Source organism: Caloenas nicobarica, chromosome 3 (genome assembly GCF_036013445.1).
Source record: "Caloenas nicobarica isolate bCalNic1 chromosome 3, bCalNic1.hap1, whole genome shotgun sequence".
Lineage (NCBI taxonomy): Eukaryota > Metazoa > Chordata > Aves > Columbiformes > Columbidae > Caloenas > Caloenas nicobarica.
Genome location: NC_088247.1, coordinates 15,793,368 through 15,819,008, shown reverse-complemented (window position 1 = coordinate 15,819,008; position 25,641 = coordinate 15,793,368).

Here is a 25,641-nt window from a genome sequence, read left to right as displayed (position 1 = left end):
CAGTACAAGAAGTTGTTGGATATCCTAAAACTCTTGCTGGGAAATAAATGCAGTATGACAGATCTCTGAGAAGACCTTTTGATTTTCTTTTCCATACTGCATCTCCGAAAGGGAAGGGTGATGTTACTACAGTACCAGAGTAGCTGCCTTTCTTTTCCCCAAGCACATGAGCATCCCTTTTTAAGCTTTGCTATGAGATTCAAGAGTGCAGTAAGCCATGGGCCAGCAGGATTTCAGAGGAACCATTTTTGTAGAGCCCTGTCCTACCCGAGGCAGCAGTACCTCCTCCCCATGACACGGCAGCATTGCCAGTGCTCACCGTGGGGGCAGAGGGGGGGACAGCTGCGCCAGAGGCTTCCAGCTTGTCTCCACGTAGCTCTGCACAGCTCCAGGGCTGGGCTGTACACAACTGCACTTACTTCACAGCATGACGTTGATGGATTATGTGCCTGATAATTAAGCAGTCTAACAAGCCAAGTCAAACTCTGCCCCAATGTTTAAAAACAAACAAACAAACACAAAAAACCAAACCAACAAACAAACCACAAACATTGATTCAGTTTCCAGCAGAGCATTCACACAGGCATCAACATTTAGGAGACTTTAACATTTAACAGGCTTTCTTTAGGACATTTCTTTACCTATAGCAGGATATTGTATACAGGTTTCATTTCAGGCAGAAATAAACCCGCTGTACAGAGGACATGAGACAAACAACTACACTTCATATACTCAAGAGCATTTAAGGTGAACACAAAGACATAGCCAAGATATATATTTTTAAACACAGTAGGTCACAAGCTGAATGTGAATCAGTCTATACCACTTTTATGGAAGACGAAGACATATCTAAGGACATGCTAGGATATACGAAGGGATGTGTTATGTTTTAACACACATGGAAAAAATCTCCACTCCAGTGGGGAGTTATGGGGACTGACAAATTGGATACTGCTTTGGGCTCTGTACTTCATGTAGTTCACAGCTGCAGAGAATCTGTAGCTGGGCTCCTAAAGCTGGAGGAAATAGAGTACAAACAGCATAGTGTTTTCCCCAGGTGTAAATTGCCTGAAAGTGGCCTCTACACAGCAGTTTGATCTCAGAAGTTTAAGGACTGGGCTGGGCTCCAGGTCTGAGGTTATCATGTTTAGATAACCCGCAGTAAGAGAGGCAGAGCAGAAGCTCTCAGTCACCATGCAGAGCTCCCAGCAGAGCCTCAGGCTGGCAGGGGCTGGCACGAGCAGGGGAGGAGGAGACCACCCTGCAGCCAGGGGAGCAGAACTGCCCTCAGCCAGCTTGGCCACCAAAGGAAACCTGCTACTGCTTTGCAGCCCAAGGAGAAAGAGATCAACACTCACGTACATAACAGAATATGTTCTTCTCTGTGTTCAGTGTAGAAAATTTAGTTTAATGGGCTTTAACTACAATAAAGGGGATTTCAATAGCTAAAAAAGCTTTCTGGAGCAAGAATTTAGTGCAAGGCAAGAGGAGGTTGCACAAGGGTTCTGTACAGTCCCTGTTACTAGAGGTTAGGAAGAAACTGGACAAGGACAATGCTCCTGGCACATGGTGTTACCCTGCCTTTAGGCAGGAGGATAAAGCAGCCTCTCTGATGCTGGACGGCCTTACTTGACATCACTTTGGCTCCCAGAGCTTCAATATGGAAACTCTGTCCATCACTACTTTGTAAAGAGGGATATTGCCTTCTCTCCCTTCACTCACTAGTACATGGGGTTTTTAAAAGTGAGAAGACACTTTAGTAGATAAATGACTCCTAAAGAGTGATTATATAATCAGGGGCAGGGGCAATAATGATGTAATTAGGGCTACTCAGACCATAGTTCCCATATAGCTGAAGCACTTAAATCTTTGCTAAGTAACTGGCTGTAAGTGGGCCCAGAGTTGATACATTTTTCAAGAGAAAAAACTGTTCTTAATTATATTTCTTTAGAGCTCTCTATTTCCTGTCCTTGTCTCATTCATGTACGTAGTGTCATTGAAGTGGATATCATTTGAGGAATCCAATTGAAAATAATTGGGAGTTGGCATCATTTCACTGAAGGCCACAGAGCATTAGGGACAGACCTCAGCCTGGCCAGGGTATCTTCTAACAGTCATGCGGACTCTCCCATACTGTTCTTACTAATCCTTGCATCATCAGCTCTTCTCTTGTCTTGCCACATAGTAGGTGGAAGTAATTAATGTCTGCAGAATGCTTTAAAACCTGAGCTGAAAGAAACTACACAGGAATTATGGTTATTTGAAACAACTTCTGAAACAGCCATTGTGTATTCACTGATTTCACTTCCAGTCTGAATTTCCCATGGGTAATTTGCAATGTTCATAACCCACCAGAAGTGGATCATTTGTTGTAGCCCGAAGCTGTTTATATTAGCTCTTATTTTTTGCCTATTATCTGAAGGAAATCTTACTCAAAGTTAAGAAAAGTAAGAAAAGAGTTTGTAAGAGTTTTAAACCCCGCCCATCCTATGGCATCAGAGTTCTTTGAAGAATCCATCCCCCTCATCTTCCTGACACAAACCTAGGTCTGATACTATCACTCCCTCCCTGTGCAAGTGGCACCTGAAATGCATCGGTTATACATGAAAGTGTTTGCACACTTTATTTCAGGAATGCTACCTTTGAATAACTGGCCTACTTAGTTTCATCACCACGGCCTCTTGATCCTTATCAAATGTAACTTCAGATCCAGACAACATGAACCATTTCCGTTTTTAACTAACAGCTCTTTACTACAGGACAGAACAGGAGATGCAACACTGTGACAGCTGCTGCTACTGGAGGAAATCTGCACATTTTGTCATAGCTAAATAGGGTTTCTAGCAGAGTATTTTGGAATAATCTGCAAAAAATAATAATAAAAAAATAGCTTATACCACCACAAGTCCAAACCCATCCCAAGCTGCTGACCTTCTGGTCATTCTGCAAAAGCACCTTAGGGAAGAGGACACCACCTCAGGTGACAGAGCAGCACAGATGCCCAGCTGAATCATATTTTAAACACTGCAGAGTATTACCGTATCCTGAGTACTGTGTGTTAGCGTGCCCGCAGTTAAGTAGGCACTAGTTCCAGAGGTGTCCAAGCCACTTATAGGCATGTATCTCATCGAAGTGGGACTGTTACTTTTGAAAGCAGCATCCTCTGCCCTCAGCTGTTGTCCTTAGCATTCATGTTCATAGAATCATAGAATGTCCTGAGTTGGAAGGGACCCACAAGGATCATTCAGTCCATCTCCTGTCCCTGCATGTGACAACCCCACAGTTCACACCATGTGTCTGAGAGCCTTGTCCAGTCTCTTCTTGAACACTGTCAGGCTTGGGGCTGTGACACCTCCCTGGGGAGCCTGTTCCAGTGTCCAGCACCCTCTGGGTGAAGAACCTTTTCCTCATGTCCAACATAAACCTCCCCTGGCACATCTTCCTGCCATTCCCTTAGATTCTGTCATTGGACATCAGAGAGAAGAGATCAGCACCTGCCCCTCCTCCCCCTCTTCTTGTGAGGAAGCTGTAGACCACAATGAGGTCTCCCCTCAGTCTCCTCCAGTTGCTGTGCATTGCTTGAGAAAAAACCCTAGAGAGTAGTTTTCAATGACACAGACCAAAGACTGAAACTTTGCACTGCTCTATAGCCTTTTATAGTTTTGTTATATCACCGTTGATCTCCTAATTTCTTTCGTCTTCAAAACCACCTACCCATCTTTTAGGTTGATGGAAGATATTTACCCATTAAATGCAAGTATTGCCAGGAACACCCTGTCCATTGAGCAGACATTGCCATCACCTCACAATATAACCATTTTCTGCTGCTGCACACTTAGGAGAAAAATAAGTCTGGGCCTTCAGAGCATCTTTTTCATGGCTGCTCTATACCTCCTCTTTCAGCCTACATCTGCCTCATTAACTCATCTCACATCAGGTTGGTTCTCAGACACACCTTTTGTTGTCATTTCCTTTTCCTCAAACAAAGCTATCCCTCTTAAATGATTCCTTAAAAACTGTTTTGTCTTTCTTATGATGTCCAGCTGGACAAGCAAAAGTGGAAACCTGAAAAAAACCACCATGACAGACATTCTGTGATTCTATGATTAATGTATTTTTGATTTGCAGCTTCCCATGCAGAAGACGAACTCCTAGTCCTGCACCAGGTCCCAGCACCAGGAACAAAGCTGAATAACAACTTTTATGGGATCATAGTCCAAGTCTCATCCTCTCCATTTACCTGGCACTTGCAAAATATTCTTTTATTTAATTTTAGAGATCGTTACTGGGAAATTCTGGGGAGCAAGTTAGCTGGTGTGGCCAAACCAAAAGCAAAGACCAGCTTCTTAAGTGAACAGAATAAACAAGTAAGACCCAGGGCAGGGGTCAGAGCATAGTTTAATTAAGTAGCACAGAACAGCGCTTAGCCCTTAGCCCCAATTCAAGTCTCTCAGATATCATGCCTGGGCAAACTTCGTCATGCAAAATCCTGTGAGACTGATAGACCTTGGACTTGGGTAGAAAAGTAATTGATAAAAGTCATAAAGGAATGTTTCCCCTGTTTGTATCTCATAGATTTAAAGGCAGACAGAACAACGGCAGCTGCCTCTTTCAATGCTGTGGCAGCTCTCCAATCCAGGCTTCAAAGATAGCACTGATCTTAGACAGAGATTGCAAGAGGCAAACTCTCCTGTTTCTCATTATGTCATTTGTTCCAAAAGAAACATCATGAAAAGTTTCCATTGCAGCACTTTCCCTTTATTACAGAGGAGTATGTCAGGAGGAAAAGATTGATGATTTGTGTTCCACATGGTGCCCTACCAAACAACTCTTTCAGAAGTCAGCCAGCACAGTAGAGAGGGTATAAATTGGGAGTAGGTTTTTATTCAGGGCACCAAACTGCTGTTGCCTCTTGTTAGGTGAATGAGATCAGAGACAAAGGACCTAGTACCATAAGTGAGTTCTCAAAAGCAAACACTCTTCAAAAACCATCTGAAAGAAGTTTCTGTATAGGCCTAAAAGTATCCCCACAGCTCTAAGAAACAGTGGTATCTGGATTTTATCTCAGCCATTTATCTCATAAATGGTTTAAAAGTTGCAATAACAACACTCATTAAACCTCAAAAGTGCCTATAAACCAGCTCCCAGCCTGGGGCCATGCTGTCTTTCTAGTTCTCCTTGGATTTACATGCAACCGTACAGTTATAAACACTCTCAGTGGTAAATCAGCAGGAAGAAGGTTTGCGCAATTTGTTTGCACACCAATTTGTTGAAGGTTAATAATAATAATAAAAAATAAAACGCTGTTGATAGCAAGGCTTCTTACCCAGAGTTTCCTGCATGTCATTGTTTTACCTTGCAGAACTAATACAAAACCATTGAATATGACAGTTTGTAGGGGAATATATTGTGTACTGCATAAGCCAGCAACTCACAGCAGGAGTGAATTTTGCTCTGGTAACTCATCTAGAAGATGAAAAAAAAAACAAAAACCCAAAACCAACACTGAAACCAACCAACCAAACCAAAAAAAACCCGCACAAAAAAACCCCAAAACAAAAACCACAAAAAACCCGGATACCTTCAGCTTTTTAAATCCATGAGCTATCTTGAAACTCCAGCTGCTGAAAACCCTGAAGGATGACATTTATCTCCAGGATACGCAGTGGGCCAGGGCAAGGGTCTGGCAGCTGGTATGAGATAGGATCCAGAGTATGAATCAGCAATGTCAGCATCGTGGGGGAAAGGCATCATATTTTCAGTCACGTCAAGATACAGCTGTGCCCTTGACATTCCTTGTGCCAGTACTGTGAGCCTCTGACTCCGGAACAGCAAGGTATTTCAGAGGCTACAAGATTTTTTTTCTTGCAACAACCAAAGAAGTACAATATCACTGCTGACATCCTCATGTCCTCATCTATTTCCCAGCCCTCAGCACCTGCAGGATCTTTCTACACAAGGGAAGGTGGTGGGACCTTGGAGGGTCCCAGACCCCTCAGAGCATCACCTGGGCAGATCCCACCAGCTCAGCACCCTCCTGTGCCCCATCTCTTTGGGACTCACAAATATTACAGCTGTTTTCAGTCAAACATCAGATCTGTAAGCAGCCTTGCGCATATCCTTAGCCTCAAGCCATAAGGTGCATTAGCAGTAAAGGCTGAAAACATGAGCTTGCCTCAGACTTCTGTGAGGAGCTAATCGAGAAGAGGGAGGAAAGGCTTGGTGGTGTCCTTGTAGCTACACAGGTGAGACAATGTGTTCTGCACTACTCAGAGGTGGCAAAACGCCATGCACTTCATGCCTGATCACATTTTTGTTGCCAACCAGCCAAGATGTGTTATCCAGGCCATGAAGCAACTGCTTATCTTAGTCTCAAGGGTAGGCTGGAGTCTGTCATCTACCCAGAAATGAAAAAATTAATCATAGGAACAGATACCCAAATCAGTGAGAAATGCAACAACCAACAGCCACAACTGGCTCCGAGAAGACACAGCATTACAGAGACGTCCAGCTGCCTGCAATCTGTGCTGATTACAATGTCCTCAGTGTGAATTTGGAAGATTATATCTGAGGTGACCCACTTATCCAGGCTGGACCTGAAACTGAGTGGGAAAGCCCTATAGAGAAGATTCATTTTTTTGTTGTTGTTTTCTTGCTTCAGCAGCCTTGTCAATACTTGTGCTGAAATGTAGCAGGACAGCAGCTCCGAAGTACTTTCCTGACAAGTTATCAATTAACTTTGTCATCAAACTCTTTGTCTGTGACAGTCTGTAAATGAGCAAAAATCTTGCTAGTTTTGGCTCTGGTTGCTGTGGTCAAAGCACAGCTATCCAAACCACATGGTGGGGCTGATCCCTGTGGTGAGCTCAAATGCTATCAGAGACTCTGTGGCCACTTTGGGAGATCAGGTCTGCACCAGGATCCTGCTTCATTTACAGATGTGCCCTCCAACGGAGGAACCAAATTCATCACAATAAAAGGCATTTTGGAGCAGATTATTCCGGTACGTGTCATTGATAACACCTTCCTGAGGACGACAGAATGCCTGGAAATCTTCCTGTAATGGAAAGTCTGCTATGACATATGTTCTGTGGTCCTTGAGTATTTTTTTGTTCCTTCTACTTGTTCCTTCTCTTTTTGTTCCTTCTCTTGCAGCAGAGAAATTTGGCACTGTGATCACCACTGACCTCTTCCAACATTGCACTAACTGGTGCTCCCCATGAGTAGGTATTTCACTTCTTGAAATGCAACTGCATATACCAAAGTCTTATTAAAGGAATTTGGGGTTACTACAGAGATGGCAAAAAGAATAAATGAAGTTCTCCCTTTTGTATACACAAGGATTAAAAACATGTCAGCCTTACCCATCGCTGTTTGCTTCAAAGACTGGGTTCTGTGGATAGTTATTTTAAACTGCTTATTCTTGGAATATGTTACAGATGTATATCTAGGAACTGTTGAGACTGAATAACATCATTGTTGTTTCATGAATCAGCAAACATTCCTCTGTCAAATTACTGTCATAGTAATTAGAGTCAAACCTAGTTTATTTGCACTTTCACTTGAAAAAAACAATGTGCATCTGGTCAAATAAAGTGATGAGTCTCTAATTGTTATAATATGCACCTTACTCCAATTCTCCCAGCTGATCTATGATAACATTTCCCTTCCTAACCTAAACTCTTCCTACCCACATGTTTCTATAGGATGTAATTCCAGCTACAATAGGAAAATACCATTACTCTTCAACTGGGATATTTGGGATATTGCAAAGAATGACAACCCCTGGTTGGTTAGCTTTCTGTAAGAAAAAAATCTCTACATTTTTGATGAAGTATTTGCTATTCTATACCAAATGCTGAATCAACAGCCCAGAGCTAAAAACATTACTAGCACCATCACTGTACTTAAAAAATAAAGCAGCCTTAAGAAGCAGTAAGAGAGACTAAGCCAAGGGGTTTATGCTAGAAATATGAGGATAACTACTGAGTCTGGCTAGGATGCCGTGAATTTTCTTCACAGTAGTCCATATGGTGTTGTGTTTTGGATTTGTCAATAAAACAATGTTGATAATGTGGAGATGTTTTAGTTATTGCTGAGCAGTGCTTACAGTTATAAGTGCTTTACACGTATTTTGCTTTGCTTCAGCGTGCTGCTTGGTTTCACCTATTAAACTAATAATTCTCACCTAGTATCTCAATCCACAAGTTTTCAGCTTTCGCTCTTCCAGTTCTCTTCCAATCCTGCCATGGACAAGTAAGCAACCAGCTGGGTGGGAGTTTAGCTGCCAGCCAGGGTCAACCCAATGTAGTCTGCAAGGATATATATGCTAATGCGGGATCTAACATACCAAGTTACATGCTCTGCTGGCTTTTTGCTACACTGGCAGGAGAAGTTGAGGATTTATCTCACTGTGGTGCAGCCTGCCTGGGACATCATAATGGAAAATAATCACAGAATGGTTGGTGTTGGAAGGGACCTCTGGAGGTCATCTAGTCCAACCCACCTGCTAAAGCAGGTTCACCCAAAGCAGATCGCGCAGGGCCGCATCCAGGTGGATTTTGAATGTCTCCAAGGAAGGAGACTCCACAGCCTCTCTGGGCAGCCTGTTCCAGCGCTCTGACACTCTCAAAGTAAAGAAGTTTCTCGTCATGTTTAGATGGAATCTCCTGTGCTTCAGTCTGTGCCCATTGCCCCTCATCCTGTTGCTGGGCACCACTGGGCCGCAAAAATGATCAGAGGGCTGGAACAGCTCTGCTATGAGAACTGAGAGAGCTGGGGTCATTCGGCCTGAAGAACAGAAGGCTCCAGGGAGACCTTATTGCGGTCTTTCAGTACTTAAAAGGGGTCTGTAAGAAGGATGGGGACAGACTTTTTAGCAGGACCTGTTACAACAGTACGAGGGGTGATGGTTTTAAACTAAAGGAGGGGAGATTCAGGCTGGACATGAGGAAGACATTTTTTACAATGAGGGTGGTAAAACACTGGCCCAGGTTGCCCAGAGAGGTGGTCGATGCCCCATCCCTGGAAGCATTCAAGGCCAGGCTGGACGGGGCTCTGAGCAACCTGATCTGGTTGGAGATGTCCCTGCTCATTGCAGGGGGTTGGACTAGATGACCTTTGAAGGTCCCTTCCAACCCAAACTATTCCATGATTCTATAAAAAGAATCCAGTCCAATTTAATGCATGACAGTGTTAAAATTAAGACACACCTACTATCCCATTTGAGGTGGCCTGAGTAAATTAGTGATACTGAAATTAGCAGCCAGAGGAGTGGTGCCAGGGCCAGCAGGAGACTTCTCACCCTACCAGGAGCTTTTCCGTGGCAGAGTCCCTCAGGAGGGTTGCAGCTAAGCTGCCAAGCAGCTGAATCCCTCTTGGGCACAGCTGTGCCACCAAGCTCATCAGAGACCCACTCGTAACCCTGTAATCCCCCTGATGAGTAAATCTACCTACTGTCACTACAGACTTACTCTGTGCCCAGCTGTGAGCACTTCACCAGCCACAGGTGGGCTTTTAACCCAGCAGCAGCGAATTTCACAGGATGCTCTTCTCCTGGGCTACGAGGCAAAGCTGAGAGCACAGACTTGGAGTTCAGGCTTTGCTTCAGCCTCCTGTGTCGGAGGATGCCAGCACTGTAAAACCGATGTCACGTCATAGGGCTAAAGTAAGCCTTGTGTAAGCCTACATGCACTGGTGGAAAGACCCTGTGAAGGAGGGAAATGACTGACTGACTGTCAGGAGCTGGTACCCCACAGCTATGTAAGCAACCTGGCTGAAACAGGCTGCTCAGAGTGTCACATTTCCATTACAGCCAGAAAAACAAAACAAAACAAACAGAACAAAAACAAACAAAAAAACCCCAACCAAACAGGAAACAAACAAACAAACAAAAAACCCACCAAAAAACCACACACACACACGCACAAAAGAAAAACATAAACCCATTTTGCAGAGAAAATGAGACAATGCCATCAGACCCTCAGTCATATCCCGTGGTTCTTTCTGGGTTCTGCTGCCTTGCTGCACTCCTCTCCTTGCCTGTGTTGCATTTCAGTCCTCTGCTATGCATCTGGTATCTGAGCAGATGGGTCATTTTTCCACACTGATTTTGTCAGAAACTGTTATCAGTTTCCTGAAAAAGCTGCCACAGGAGATCTGCAAGGCCTTTGCTTTGGACAAATGTGACCCGAATGCCATTTTGATGAAAAAAAAATGCTCAAAGAGGGCAGTCAGGTGTACAGCACCTTAAATGCCTTAATGACAAGTTCATTACCATTTCTTGTTGCCAAATGCTGTTTGCTTTTCTTTCCAGAATTGCCTGCACTGATGAGCTACTCATCTGGGAAGTCATTTCTATGCAGGGTTGTGCTCCCACCACTGTGGTAAGGTAGGTCTGAGCCTGGCAGAAAGAGATGGCCCTAGGAAGGGGTTCAGGGGGTCGCTGGATGGACAGAAGGTGAAGGATGAAGGACATGCTGCCTGCAACGGTTTCTACCCACTGTGTCATTTGGGTACAGCTTCAGAGGACTGGCATCATGAGGACTTTTGATAGGGGACGTATTTCTGGGACGTTTTGCCTGGCAAAGCCCATGCTCACCTGAAGACCCGTAGATCATTGGTGTATGCTTTTATGTTCCTTAACACACTACTTCCAAATTAGGCCATGACTGTAGTCATTCTGTACTGATAGTGTACGTAGTCCTTCATCCCAGGAGCTGTGTGCTTTATACATGCAGATAACAAATTTCGGAAACATTCTTACAGATATTTATTCTATTAAAATGCTAAACAGCCATGGAAACTTCCCCAGGACTATGCATACCAATTCAGGCGAATGACAGGAATAAAATGAAAATGTCCCTATAAATGGCCTTTGCAATCCCAACGGCCAATGCTTTCACATGTGTCAGATCATGACATGCATATTTGTTTCTGAAATAGGAATAAAATCAGCTATTGTCTATTACAACACACTTCTGATAACAAGAATTTCTGTTTATCCATGTTTGTTAATAGCATTTAACTGCTATAGCAACAGGCACTTTATAAATGAGCAAAGTCGCAAAAAGAAACATTCCCAGTTTAATTTGAGCTTCACAGGAATAAAGACCATTCCTGTACTCTAGTGCTGGATCGTTTTTCCTAGGTGGAACTGTGGAGAGTCTTCGTTCACAGTTTATTTATCTTAGGATGAATTGTTTAAATTATGATATTTTGAACTAGACATTATTAAATGGCTCCATTCCTTTGGCATATAATAGGATGTGCATTCATTATGGTATTTGAATTACTTCATCATATTTCCACACTTAAATGTAAGCAAATGACAGGCCAGAATCACGGCATATATGTGCTGTAAATTGCCTGTATTTGGATCTGCACTTTCAGTGGACAGGATGAGTAATAACAAGTACAAACTAAGTGGGAAACTTAGGTGGGATCATAGGAAAAAAACTCTATTGATGTGTGTACAGAGCATTGGACTTGGTTGCCTAGACCAGATGTAGAGTTTCCAATATGACCTCTTTTTAAAGAAAAGGTTAAGCAGCAGTTTTTCAGGAATATCATAGGTGACAAAGCTGATCCTGTCCTGGGGCAAGGGATTGACTGGGGGGGCTTTCTGAAGTTTCATCTGGGCTTGTAAACTAAATAGTGCCAGAACAAGGGTCTAAGAACCTGCACATTTAAAAGATTGTCCACGTTGTTTGATCAATATCACTTATGCTAGAAGAGCTCATTCTGGGGCCCAGAGCACATTCCTAGGTAACACTTCTGGATAGTATAGGATATATGCATATATATCCATCTATGCAGAACATATGAGGTCATATTTAGGACAAGAGGGAGTTAATTTTTATACAGACAAGAGATTTTGTGCCACTGGCTGTCATTGCTGGGGAAAGGACTCCTCGTCTGCCTTATTAGCACAGATGCTGCCAAAGTTTTCATTCCAACCCTACTTTCCCCAGCCCTGCAATGCAGCTTTTTACAAAAAGGAGATGTTTATGAAACGTTGGTATTAAGCTCTCAGCAATTTCAGAGTCTGCTTTGGTTCAGCCCCTATTGTGTCTCTCTCCTCTGAACTTATCTTCACAGCACTGGTTTCACTGATATATCACTGCTGACCTCAGTGGAGATTATCCTGATTTACATTCACCAGGACTCAGAAGACAGCTTCATTTAAGGGGAAAACCTGGTATGTTGTATTCTTTATGTACGTTGGAAGATGTAGAAACAGATAAGGACAAACAGCTTTATGATCTAGAATGGAGACAAAAAAAAATACAGAACTAGGCTACTGACAGCAAAGTACATAACCAGTAATATATTTTTGGAAGGTGGAGAAAATGTCATTAATTTCACAAGAAAGGTGGATATTTTCCAGTCTCTCTCTGTTTAATCCATGTGGTCAGTTTTTAAAACCTGTGCACCTCAGGAGACCTGCTCAATACAACTTCTCACCCAATGCAAATCTTGCTTCCATTCCGTACATGAAGCAAAACATGCAGTGTTTTGGGGATTAGGACCCCTGGGCTACAGACAGGCTTTGCATGGCAAGTAAGTGATCCTGAGCCTATGGCGTGTGTTCAGAAGTTATCCAGAGTAGAGGTTTTCTTGATCAGTAACTGAGTGTGGACAGGAGCCCTCCATTGCACAACTGGACTAACTGTTCCTACTGGTTTCACATGGGAAGAAAGTCTTACTGAGGCAAGTGTGGTACAGCTGTTTAATATGTTGTCCATAGTGCAGATGAAGTTATAGATAAAGTCTGTGAGACTTTCTCTGCAGTAACCCTCTTCTCCAAGAATGGGACTTCTGGAGCTGTTGAGCTTGGAGGTTTCAGAATAGATCCATGATAGGATTTTACCTGTCTTGTGAGATAGAAGTTCTCTGTGGCCAAATGGAATCCAAAATAACTGCTATGAACTTGATGCTTCTTCTTGGATAAACTGTAGAATTTCTTTTTTTTATTTTGAAGATCAACACAGGAAAGAGCTGTAAGGTCACAGCACACAAGATGGCTACTTGCCAAAGTGACCTTTAGGGGATTTCCTTGGTGCTGTGGAAGAACAAACAGGGTAAAAGTGTCTACTAGCAATAAGTTTCATATGATTAGGAATTATAAGATAGATCCATGAACCAGTCTCAAAGAGAAGCTGAAATACAGTGTTATGGAGACCATTTCTTCTACCAACAGGCATTTGGAAGGGAGTACCTCCACACTTGCTAGCACTCCAAAGACAGGCTGGAATTCACATTTCCTGAAAAACACATTAACCAGAGGAGAAAGCCTGGAAGAAAACAGGACATCGAAGGACGTCGTCATGCTCTTGACACTGATAACTTGTCTGTGCCTGACAGATCCTCTAATCCTCTGAGAGTGCTGATGGTACTGGGTAGAGAAGTGTTTCCTACAGAAAGTCTATGATCTTGCTGCTTTTGTGACCCTAAGGAAGGCCCATAGAGTGTGACAGGTAATCTCAATTTCTGCAAGCATGTGGAAACTCTCATCCATTCAATAACTGTAAACTTCCTTGCTCTCAACAGGGATCTCTTCCCTAGTGGTTTGGGCCACTGGGAATACCAGGGAATCCTTAAGAAATGGATCCAGGCAAGTATTCTCAACATTACAGAAGTGGTGAATACAGTCTACTGCACTGAACGCATCCAGCTTTTAACTGTAGGAAAGTAGAAACTATTAGCTGCTCTTCATTCGCGAAAGGATTTTATTTTGTTTTAATGATTCTGAAACCCTCTGTCCTAATTCAGTTCAATGCAAGCTGTCATGGTGATTTGAGGTACTCATCTATAAATCAGATGAACAAACTTTTCACATAATGGACTCAATGGACATTAGGTGTTTCAGCTGGTGTTTGGACAGGAATAGCTATAAGCAGTTGTAACACAGGTTAGAAATGAAAGTATGCCTCTCCTTCACAGATGTTGGTACCTCATGAGCAGGCTCTGCGATTATCCCCTGGCCAAGATGCAAGATACCCAGGAGCTCGTGGTGTTTCTCTTGCACGTTCTCCTACAGTATGTCCAGTTTCTCCTATGCACGTGATAAAGAAATAATACCATCAGCAAGAATGAGGATGCTGCAGAGGAGGCAAGCTCTCCTTCCTGCCAGTGTCTCAAGTCATAAAAGATGTGATGGGGGAGCAGGGAGGAAAGACGAATCTGTAAGGGGTACAAAAATTTGCCTACTATAGCAAGGACTCTGTTGGCTTAGTGGTTCTCCTCTGCCAGCCATCCTCAGTCCTTCGAGATGCAGTGATTCTGGGGTCCAACTCACAGGAAAATCAAGAAATATTATATTTATTATATATACTAAGACTCCTGGTTTTGAGGTATTAAAAGCCAGGGCTACAGAAGACAGCTACTGAGGGAATATGGTTCCCACGGTCTCAAAAAAGATCAGGCCCTGGCCATCAGAGTGACCTGTGCTGGGGACATCTTGTGATAGACTCAGCCAGCATGGTTTTGGCAGGGTTGGTGTCAGGGAGGATGTCACTGTGAGATGACCCTTCTTCTGACCCCCGGTCACTACGGTGGGGGACATTTTGATGACAGACTGGAGGGCCTTTTGGTGGTAGGAGAGCTTGCCTGAGGAGGGAGAGTAGAGAGAGGGATCAGTCAGAAGAGCAAGGAAGGATGAGGTCCTGCATTTTGTGAACTTTGAGGTTTGCACAGAGCAGTTCCCGGATGAGAAAATTAGACAGGCTTTTTGAGACAGCTTGTGAAGCACAGCACAAAAAAACATGTCTTTAAAAAACGTGTTCCTTTCCTAAATCAGAGAAGCATCTTTTTGTAAGTACTGCTGAAGCTTCTCACAAATGGCAGATCTTGTACCCTGGGATTTTCTTACTCCCTTTCTCTTGAATTCTCCGTCAGAATGGATATAAACAATAGCTTCACTGCTATACAGCAAAAATACAAAGGTTTGAGTTCTAAAACTGTTAACAACCTACAGATAACTAACAACTTTTTATTAACAGTATACAGGGAAGAATTACATTTCTTTTCCAATCCAGGGTTTTATTAAGGCCCTCTCTGTTTCTTGAAGTTCAGAAACAATAATCTGCAAAGAAATCTTTAATCAAAACAAAGGCAGGATTGGGTTTTTTTTGTGTGTGTAGGAGAAGAACAGATGGTTTGTGGGAACAATTTATTATTCTGTAACATTATCTCTCTAAGTGATTCTTTAGTATTCATGAAAACTGCTAGATAGCTACCTCTGTGCACATAAAGATCTGTGTTTACACACAGCACAGGCATGGTCAAACCAAATTCGCTGGCTCAGTCTTAGTCTGCATCTTAATTGGTATTGAGCTGTTGAACAGTGCTGAGCAGAGCTTGGGGCTTCCACTTAAAAAGAAACTGCAATGTTTTGAAATTTCATTTCATACACAGCAAATGCATTTACAAAAGAAAATCCTTGCAAATCAGGATTGGTTTTTGTTTTATTTTGGAGAAGCACTGATCCAGAGTGTCAGAGATGAAAAAGTCTTCTTGGGACAGCAACAGCTGCTGACTGAGATTGATACAGCTAATATGGACAAAACCATAATTGACAGAATACTAATTTCATTCAGCAGGTACCAGAGCATCCAACACCTGGGTTCAATTGTCTTTTAATAAACTGAAGGTGGATTTCAGAAGAGACTTCCTACTCCTTAAAGCAGTAAGACTGTGGAACGACCTTCCTATGGGGACAGTGGGAGGGGGAAAAAAAGCAAACTATTTTGAGGTTGAACTGGGTCCATATCAAGCCTTCTTATCTTAATACATCAGAAAAATTCCTGTGTAGCTGAAGTGTGTTTTCTGAGTTGGATGAGTAAACCTGTTAAAGAATTAAAGAGACAACAGAAGAACCATACAGCCCTAGAACAAACTTTAATTAACTGAACTCATTGACTTCAACCCGTAAATTCTGACAGTGAGGGACTGCATGAGTAGTGTGCTGTGTCAAAAGAGGCAGATGTGGACTCTCCTTTGACCCAATCTGCAGCTGTGATGCCAAACTTACCTGCAAACTAATATTTCTTTTTCAGTATAAATGTAATTTCACCATCCTTTAGACTTTATCTTATTAGTCTAATGGGATGCCTTCTTTAGGACAGAGAACAAAACTGCTCTGTAATCACCTGGTTGGTGGGGAACGACGAATATTTAACAGGATATTTCTCACAAATTAAAATCAAAATATTTTAAATCATTTATTACACATTGTTAAAACCAACCAACCAAACAAAAACTATTTGGAGTGGCAAACAAAGAGAAATCAGATAGAACTTCCAGATCAGCCCTTTAAACTAATTCCCTCCCACCACCCCAGAATTTCAATACTTATAAAGAAAATATATGCTGAAAGATAAAAGGGAGAAAAAATAGAATAATAAACTTCAATTGCGCATAAAAGGAATAAGTGGGAGTATGGAAACACATTTGTAACTACTTTCTTATCGCTAAGGAGGGCAAAATTACACCAGAAAGGTATGGAATTATTTAAACCACACTCATATTTTGTGGATTTTTCAATATATGATTTTCTTAAAGAGAAAAATATCAGAACAGATTGACCCAGGGTATTAATGACAGGAAAGCCAGTTGTTGGGTTTATATTATTGATTTACTTTTGAATCAGTAACTTAATATAGGATTAATTTACTGAAATTATATAAATTTGAGCTGATAACTTCAGAGTCCCTTTGTATTCAGTGGAAGGAAAGGACACTTGTAGGGTGCAATTTATTGCACCCTTATGTAGACCTCTAAAATAGGTTGACAAATTGCAATCTCAAAGTGCAGATTTCTCTCAGGGACTCTAAAGACGGTTGAGCATAACTAGTGCTGAGGTAGACCTCTACTGTGCAGAAATCTCAGTTTAGTCAAGGCGATTCATTCTGAGGGCATGATTCAATTGCCCACACATAGGTATGCAGTGCCATCGGAGAGGGTACTGGAGATGTCCATGTGATAGTGCAGATGAGACATTGGATCTATGGGAGACCCATGCTGCTCTATAACAGCAACTGGAGGCGAGATAGGACACCCTACAGTGTCTATAGTATGGCTGCATTATATAAATATGTGGAGAACAACCGATTTGAGCCAGTGTCATTGCCGATTACTATCCGCCTGATATAGAATATTACCACATGTCCTGGTTTTGTTAAAAACAAGTTTCTCTTTTAGTGAACTTCCCTGTCAGCTAAAGTCTTCTTACTAACTGCAGTTTTCCTGAAAGTTAGGTACATGTTTTGGTAGACATAGCAATGGAATGCAAGGTCATTGATAACGATGCATCCCGCAAGATGTGCAAGCAGGAGGTGAACTGAAAATTGACCAACTCAAGTATTCCATCCCATTCACGTTATACTTCATATAAAGTGGAGGATCACAAGGATTTCGTCCCTTTTTCTTATGGCCGCCATTGGGAGAGGACCTTGCAAGGTGTCCCTGCGAACTGAGGCCTAGTGACAGACTGGATCCAGCTCCGGTTGGCTGCCGAGTCCAGTCCAGGACTTCGGGTGCTCGCCCTACATCTGCCGGAGCCGTTGCCGGGACTTTCAAGATTGGTTTTGCATATTTTGTATTATTTTCTCTATTTTTATTAGTAGCATTAGTAAAACATTTTTAATTTTTTCCAACTCTCTTCTCTCTGTCCTTCTTTCCCTCCCAATCGCCTGTCCTTAGTGGGAAGGGGGGAGAGGGAGGGGCTGAAAGGGAAAGAGCGAGGAAGGGGAGGTTAACAATACATCTGCCACAGTTTTATTGTCACCCCGCAATCAAACCACGACACCACAATGAAGGGATATAGCAGCTATTTACACAGATTATGAACCAGACATCTAATTTAGATGCCTTCATTTCAGCAGATTGGATTTCCATCTGGAGGTCCTCAAAGGCACTTACTTTTCCCTGTTATTTATAAAGTGAATTTTGGCATCAGTTTCTGGAAGGATATTCCATTAGATGCCAAGAGCTGAGCATAATTCATGTACCTAAATGGACAGGATCTTAATTCATATATCTAAAGTGTACTTTAAAGTGACTCAATACTGTATATGATTATGGTATTTCTAAGAAAAGTGATCCTTAGTCATATCTCCGGTGTGGGTAATAGGGTTTTGCAGCTCTGTTTTCACTGTACCTGTAGCATCGCTGAGCACTCCATGAATGTCAGATCTCTGTATACTGGACATTCGCAATTGCAGTTGTGTTCCAAAACTATGGTGCTGCATTGACTCAAAAGCACAAATTCCCACCCTTCTTTGGCGGCTTTTTTGTTTGTTTGTCTGTTCAGAAAGGAAGGACAGTCCTTCAGGTGGGGTGTGAGTCAGGAGTTGGTACCTCAGGGTGCCAGACCCTTCCTGTGTCCAGACAGGACATGATGCAAATCTCCCTGCGGTCTCCAATGCAAACTTCTAAATCTCAGTGAGTCACCTGCCCTCCTTTCATGGTTGTTTTTAGAAGAATAGGATGCATCTGAGATTCAGTTCCTCTCATCTTAAGGTAGACGTTTACACAGACATAAGGACTCATGCCCCGAAAGTGCCTGCCCTCTCATTGACCACAAAGAGGGGGCAGAGGTTACAACTTCAGAAGGAAAAGTCTTCTAAAGGCAGACTGATCTCAAGGAGACAACTCTCTCCTTAAGACTTCTCTGATTTTAGTGGGTTTGTTTACACCTCATTCACCGTATACCAATCGGAGGAAGCAGCACCTCCCTGTTTGACATAGTGCGCTTGGTACTTAGTGACCTGAGGTATGCAGAAACTGCAGTAATAAAGTGCCTAAAATACATAATTTCGACCTACTAGAGTTAAGAAAATTGTGCTGTTTTCCAAAATTGTCCTGTACCCCTATTTACCATTTATTAAGTTTCACTTCAGCTTGCTGCTTCTTTTTTAAACTCGGTTGTCTAATGACAGATTTGCTGGGAAACACACCAGATAAATCACTCAATTCCATACAAATACAAAAGGAAGAGCTGGCTGACATTTAGAGGGACTGACCTTTTGACAGGCAAGCCAGTGTGTGATTGAAAGACTGCCTCATTCAGGGTTTTAAGAGAGTTATTCCATATAATAAATAATGTAAAAAAGAAAAGACATTTGGAAAGCACAGAAAGTGAGGTCCTTTCATCTTGCCTGGTACCCAAGCACAGGCTCAGTTCTATACCATTCAGTACTTCCACATTATTTTACTCAGATGTATATTTTTGGGGAAAAAAACCCCAAATTATTGACAAATCATCTAAGCATTTTAGCAAAGACACAGTTACAAGTTAGATAAGTGATTTTTTTTTTTGCTTTCTTTGTCATCTTCAGTTCTCCCTCTTGGTTGTTTATATCATCTGGTTTATCTTTGCCTCTTCTTCAAAGGTCATTTGATAAAACCATTTTTAGAAACCTTTTTAAAACATTGTTTTGCCCAGCCAGAATCAACAGCCTTGTTACCAAGGGCTTGCTTTATCATTTTCTTATAGAATAGAATCCAAAAGGGTTTTTTTCAGAAAACTGTTTGCAGACAGAGACAATATCATTGTACAGAGAAAGCATTTAATATTTAAAGACTGTTAACCTTTTTAAGTCAAAAATATCTCATGTTTCATTTTGTTTTCATCTATAAATAAGTAGGTGGATCAGTCAGCTAGGCACTCCCAGCATTTTGCACAAACAGTTCCAATTAGTTTAATTTTCAGTCCACTTATAAGCCCAAAGAAAGAAAAAAAAGATAAGACCAGGACAAAATGGAGTAGACAAAATGTTCTTCAAATTCATGAGAGAAGCTTTTTCACAATTTATCTTGAAGGTCTAGTCTTTTTCTTATAGAAATAACGTATTTTTCCAGCTTCAGGATCCCAGTTTGTGAGCTAGGAAATCAGGAACATTTCTGATTAAAATTATGCCTATTAAAAAACCAGCATTGCATATATTGAAATTCTACGCTTTGTCATCACCAGTCAATTGCCGAAACAACTGGCTTTTTAGTAATTCCAAAGTGTTTCAGTGAGACATTCAGCTGACAAGTTCAGGAATGCAATGTATAGCTCTAATTAAGTAATATTGTAAGGAACACTTTATATAGGTTAGCCTTCCATAGGCTACTTCACTTAACGAAAACTTTTATAACCATACTTTATAATAATGTATCATTTATAGTTAATTGATCTCATGCACTTACCACCAACAAAAACTCCAGTACTTGCACCAGATTGAAGTGACTTGCTCATGTCACCCAGGAACTGATCCAGGCTCCAACCATACCACCACATTTCATTTTTGCTTTTTTTTTTTCCATTTTCCCTTTTCAATTCAGAGGTCAATAATCTGCACTTTGACAAGCCACCCATTAAAAACCTGGTGACAGATGCAAACTCTGCAGATCACTCGTTGCTGAAAATGTTGCCCTGTAGTTTTCGATTCACACTTCAAAAAGAAGTGTCAATTTTTTATTTTTTATAAACTACGATGATTCAGAAAGCAACTAGAGATATATAGATCAGACAAAAATGAATAGCTGTTTGAAGTATGCTTTCTAGATGGAACTCTCTGATCAGTGTCTCTCTAACTCACTTTGATATAGTTATTGGCCACTCGGCTGTATTTGAGTTTCGTGCTGTTTCTCTAGTTGGATTGCAGAGTTCTCTCCCGCTCCCACCAAGGGAGACTCAACCCATGGCATTTGGTTACAGACTTCAACCCCTGCAATTCAAAGATATTCAGAGGCTGCATTTCTCCATGGCATTGTGCAGCCTCTCTCAGAGGTGAGTTAAGACTGCAGTTCAGCTCTGGTCCTCAATGCAAATTTCAGATACGGAGAACAATTTGTCTAACTGATTTACATGCAATTAGACAGCTGGTCAAAATTACCTTCCCACTGGGGTATGTGGCAAACTTGGCTTCCTGTTACACTGACGCAAGCTAAGGTTTCACTGCAAGTAAACGTTGTTTCTGTTAATTTACATCAGCATCACTGAGAAGTGGATTTGGCCTGTGTCCAGAACAATTTCACAATATCATAAAGCAGCAAAAAAGCACTTTTTTTTCATGCCCTGATGATTTTCTCACTTTCTGAATATTATATTACTGTGAATTCGAGCATAATTAAGGCCCTGTCACTTCATCCATTGCCAGTAGAAGCAGAAGGGCTTTTATTCCATAATTGCTTGTTTTTCAGTGTCCATGAAAATGCTTGTTTGTATTCACATTACTGGCACTTGCAGAGAGACAAGAACATGAAAGAGGAAGCATTCCTGTGTATAAAACTGCAAGCACCTGCAATGTCAGATATACCGTGACCAAAATCTCAATGAATTCTGGTGTTTTAAAAGAGCATGTCTGAAGATCTCTCTTCTTCAGTGTTTCCTGCTCAGCTGCTTTATCCCCAATTATGTCTACAGTGGTGGGGAAAGCTCTCGGAACCGTGGCTTTGACAGCTGTAACAGCTGCTAATGCACGAAAGCCAAAGGGCTTTTGAATCCAGCGTGCAACAGGACAGAGCCCTTCCTCCCCTTTCCTGTCTTTTAAAAGCTGCAGCAGAACAGTTTTTGGAGTGAGACTTTATGGCATCTACCAGCCCAGTGTAGGAAGGGTTTCCAGGGCTGGTACACTCCAAGGAGTTCATAAAACTGGTGTCCTGACAAGGGCCTACATCTTCATGGGTATTGAGGTGTCTCTCCCATTTAGATTGATAGATCATGGATTCTGGTCTGATTGGCATTTTAGCATCATGGGAAGGCTAGATTAGCAGAAAGCAAAAGCATTTCAAGGTTTTAAAAATACTTGTAAATGCACTAAGCAAATGACATTGGAAAGCACCTAGCAGGATAATAATGGTTTTATAAATTCTAGTGCCAAAACAAAACACTTAAAAGCATTCTCTGAAGATGTCTACCTAATTGAAAACAAACAAACAAACAAACAAACTTTTCCAAGTTAAATAAAAGCTAAGAGTTTTTGTTTAGGGTCAAGCAACAAAATCATTCCTGCAATGAAACTATAATTTATCCAGCAGCAGGACAGAGAAGAGCTAACAGAAAACAGTTCATGCACAGGTGCAAAGTGTGGCCATGTGTGGGTCCTGTCTGCAGTTTGGCTGTTAGAATACTTTCGCACCCTCAGAGTAGTGAGACTGGAAAAAAAGATCCATTAGAATTATCAAGGACAAAGTCTTCACAGCCATTAGGTTAAATGGTGATCTGTTTGTGACAGCTATGCCAAGAACTGCGGAGAACAAGTGTCCAACAAGCAAACTGGTCTAAATAATGCATCCAAGCTTTGGAGTGTGGGGCCATTCAGACGATCTAAATGCTTCACCTGGGGACAGGTGGGATCCAGGGATGCACTCAGTCACCTATAAACTGATAGCTCTGATTCACTGACTGTGCCAGAATCAGTATTTGAGAGAAAGCCAATGTTTGCTGCTCTCTAGGAAGGCATCCTCTGAGGCAGAGAAAATAACGTGAACCCACATCTGGTACATTTTAGGTGACTAGTCATTCTGTGTCTAGTGAGTACAGGGGAAAATACATGAGTAGAACCAAGGTGAGAACCACAAGGCACCAGTATTAACAATCTAATTGGTAAAAAACACTTTTCCAAACAGAACAATTCATTAAATTCATCCTCAGGTGAACAAATCTGTATTTCTTCTCAACAAATAAAAACTTCAGTGGGAAAAAAAAACCAAACAAAACAAAAACCCACACACATAGAAGGAACCACTTAAAATCTAGATTCTAACACTTTTCTGCTACCACTGGTAAAATACCAGCGAAGACTGAATTTAAATTGATGCCAGAGAGGAAATGAGAGGCATTAGGGGCTGAGTACCTAATTCCTGCATTCTGGCACACTGCTGTGCTGTGATTTTAAAAGGTGGGGACTGGCAAATCATTCACAACTGTGTTGTTAAAAGAAAAGTTTACCCAATTCTTGCAATGGCAGCTCAAGCAATATCAGAGATTAGAGGCAGCTACAATTTACCTTCTATATTTAGCACTGAAAGGCTTACATTAACTTTATGGAAATAGAAGCACCGTGCAAGTGATTCAAATCATGTTCTCTCTTCTCACTTGGGAAATGGCTGAGAGCATTGATCGCTGCCCTTGCTGATCTCCGTGAGCTGCTGTAGAAAGATACAGGCAGACACAATGCCTGAGATAAGCTGTGCAGGGATTTGTTTAGGAGATATCATTTCCTCCTCAGCCTTACAGACACCGGCATATACTATGCATTGAGGAGAAATACATAAAGGCAATGCAGGCTCAAAAAGTTTTCGACAATGCAAGATGGAAGCTAGAAATTCTCAGAGAAAATAGAACACTTTCTTGTCCTATCCCTATTTTTTTTCCTGCAAATCTGCTTTAGGGCATTGTCGGAGAAATAAGCATTTTATTCAGGGAAGTTCTGCAGCTTCTATTGTGCAGCTGAACTTATTTCTTCTTTTCTTGCGTTTTAGAGGCTAAGCTTAGTTTAAGGAGGTAAATTGTGTGATAGACTATACAGTCCTTCAGCTGTCCAACCTACCATTAACTGGAAGAACTGGGAAGCCACCAAAGGGAGCCCACAGAGGTGGAGGCTGTCCAGAGCTGTCATAGCAATCATGCAAGCAAGGAGCACCTTACCCAGCTGTCATGGAGGAGGCACAGATCAAGATATAGAGAGAAGAGAGCTTGGGAAAGAGGATAACAGAGGAACTGGAGGAGAGAATACGGAAAGATTGATGTAGAAAAGACAGAGGGAGTTAGAGGAAACCTTGAGGTGGGTGGGAAGAAGCAAAACTAAAAAGGAGAAAGTAAGTATAGTTGGGAAAATACTACCAGACAAGGAAACAGCAGTGAAAGAGAAATCAGAAAAAGAGAAGCCAAGATAAGAATGGCAGAAAGAAAAATTCCTCTTCAAGCCCTCCTCTGAAGTCAGGTATCAGATATCAGGCTTGGGGGGAAGTGGTGGCTGCAGCCCCTGTTACCCCCAGCACCCCCAGTCACATTCCTGGCCCCCTGCTTCCCCCCACAGAGCCCTGCACAGCATGGGGCTGAGCCACAGAGCATACCAGTCCTGTCCAAGAGCATCTGCAGGAGCCCCTCAGCTGAATTCCAGGGATACCACTTTGCCACTTCTCATTCATTGTCCTACACTTTTTCATATTTTTAACTTGAAAGTGCTCTATGACTGAGATAAAGAAAGATACTGGCTTTAGGGTTTACATGCTAATACCAACTTCTGTTTCAGCATCCTAAATGGAAATGAGAAAAAACCTAGAGGAATAAGCCTGTTAAGGATTAAGAAGATTAACTGGAGACAAATCTTGTTTTTCTATCTGAGACTGACATTGGATTTTTCACTTTCAGATACTCTTCTGTATCATCTCCTGAAGATGTTAAGTTTAAAAAAAAACAGAGCACAATTTCAGATTGTGTTTTATCAAAAAGTCTCAGGAAAAATAGAAAGTGATCTTTGTACGTGGCAAGTATCTCACCTCAACCAGCTACAGATCAGTGTGGGGGTGTATATTTGTTTTTTGGTTTATACTGTCAAAAGACAGACAATTAGAAACAAAAGCAAGCAAAGAAGAGAGAGTGCTGGGAAGTGGAATGTGCTTCAGCATGGAAGAACATTGCTTTGAGGATAAGAAACATATTCTGACTTCACAGTGTTGCACTGCAGAGGAAGAATAGACTTATTGGAGCAAAGAGGGTGAGTTTGTATATCATAACGTACTTGTGTCCCTAGGATTTATTTTCATAGATGTAAGGCTACAAAGGAGTGTGTGAAGAGGTTAAATGGCTCATTTTCGAGTCTTTTTCCCAGCAAACTCACAGGAGCTGAATGTTAAAAGTCATTCCCAGCTGTTGACATGACTTAGACATGGTGAGGCTGCAGGATCTGTGATGCCCCAGGTGGAAGCAGAAGCTCTCTGCTCTGCACATCGTCTCCAATGGGACCAGAGTACACTGTCCTCTCCAAAAGGTGGTGTGGAGGGTCTGTTAGGGGGTGTTGGTCCTCCACGTGCTGGGAGGGAGCATCACTTTTATCTTGCACAAATCGACCTCAGAGCCCAAAGCCCAAAAGACACCACAACTGGCTGGCCTGAAACTAACTTGGGGAAAATAACAACAAAAGCACAACCTCTGCTCCTGCTCACAGTGTGGGCATTACAGCTGTATGAGACCTTATATGCAGGGTCCTGTGAACAGGGCACAGTAGGGTTAGACACCTGTGACCATAAGGAAGGTACCTCATTGCCCAACTGGGCAGCTCAAGCTCAAGGCAGAGAAACGGAAGAATTGGACACCTTTATTCTGAAGTCAGTTCTTCAAAGCAGGGGCTATCAGTCTTTCTACATTTGTACGGCACCTTGCACAGTGCGGTCTTCATGCCAGCAGCTACTGCTCTGAGCTTATGCAACCACAAATGCTTATTAATAACTGTATCAATTTTGCATCTCACTTTCTAAAGCAGGTTGCACCTCCTTCCACCCCCAGCCCAATCAATCAAAAGCCCTTAAAATAAATCTTCTCATTCATGCTTATAATCAAGTCTCAGAGAGAAAATAACAGTAGGTATTCGCTATTACACAAAATCCCTAAATTCTGCCTAGCAGAACATCAAAGATACATTTTTG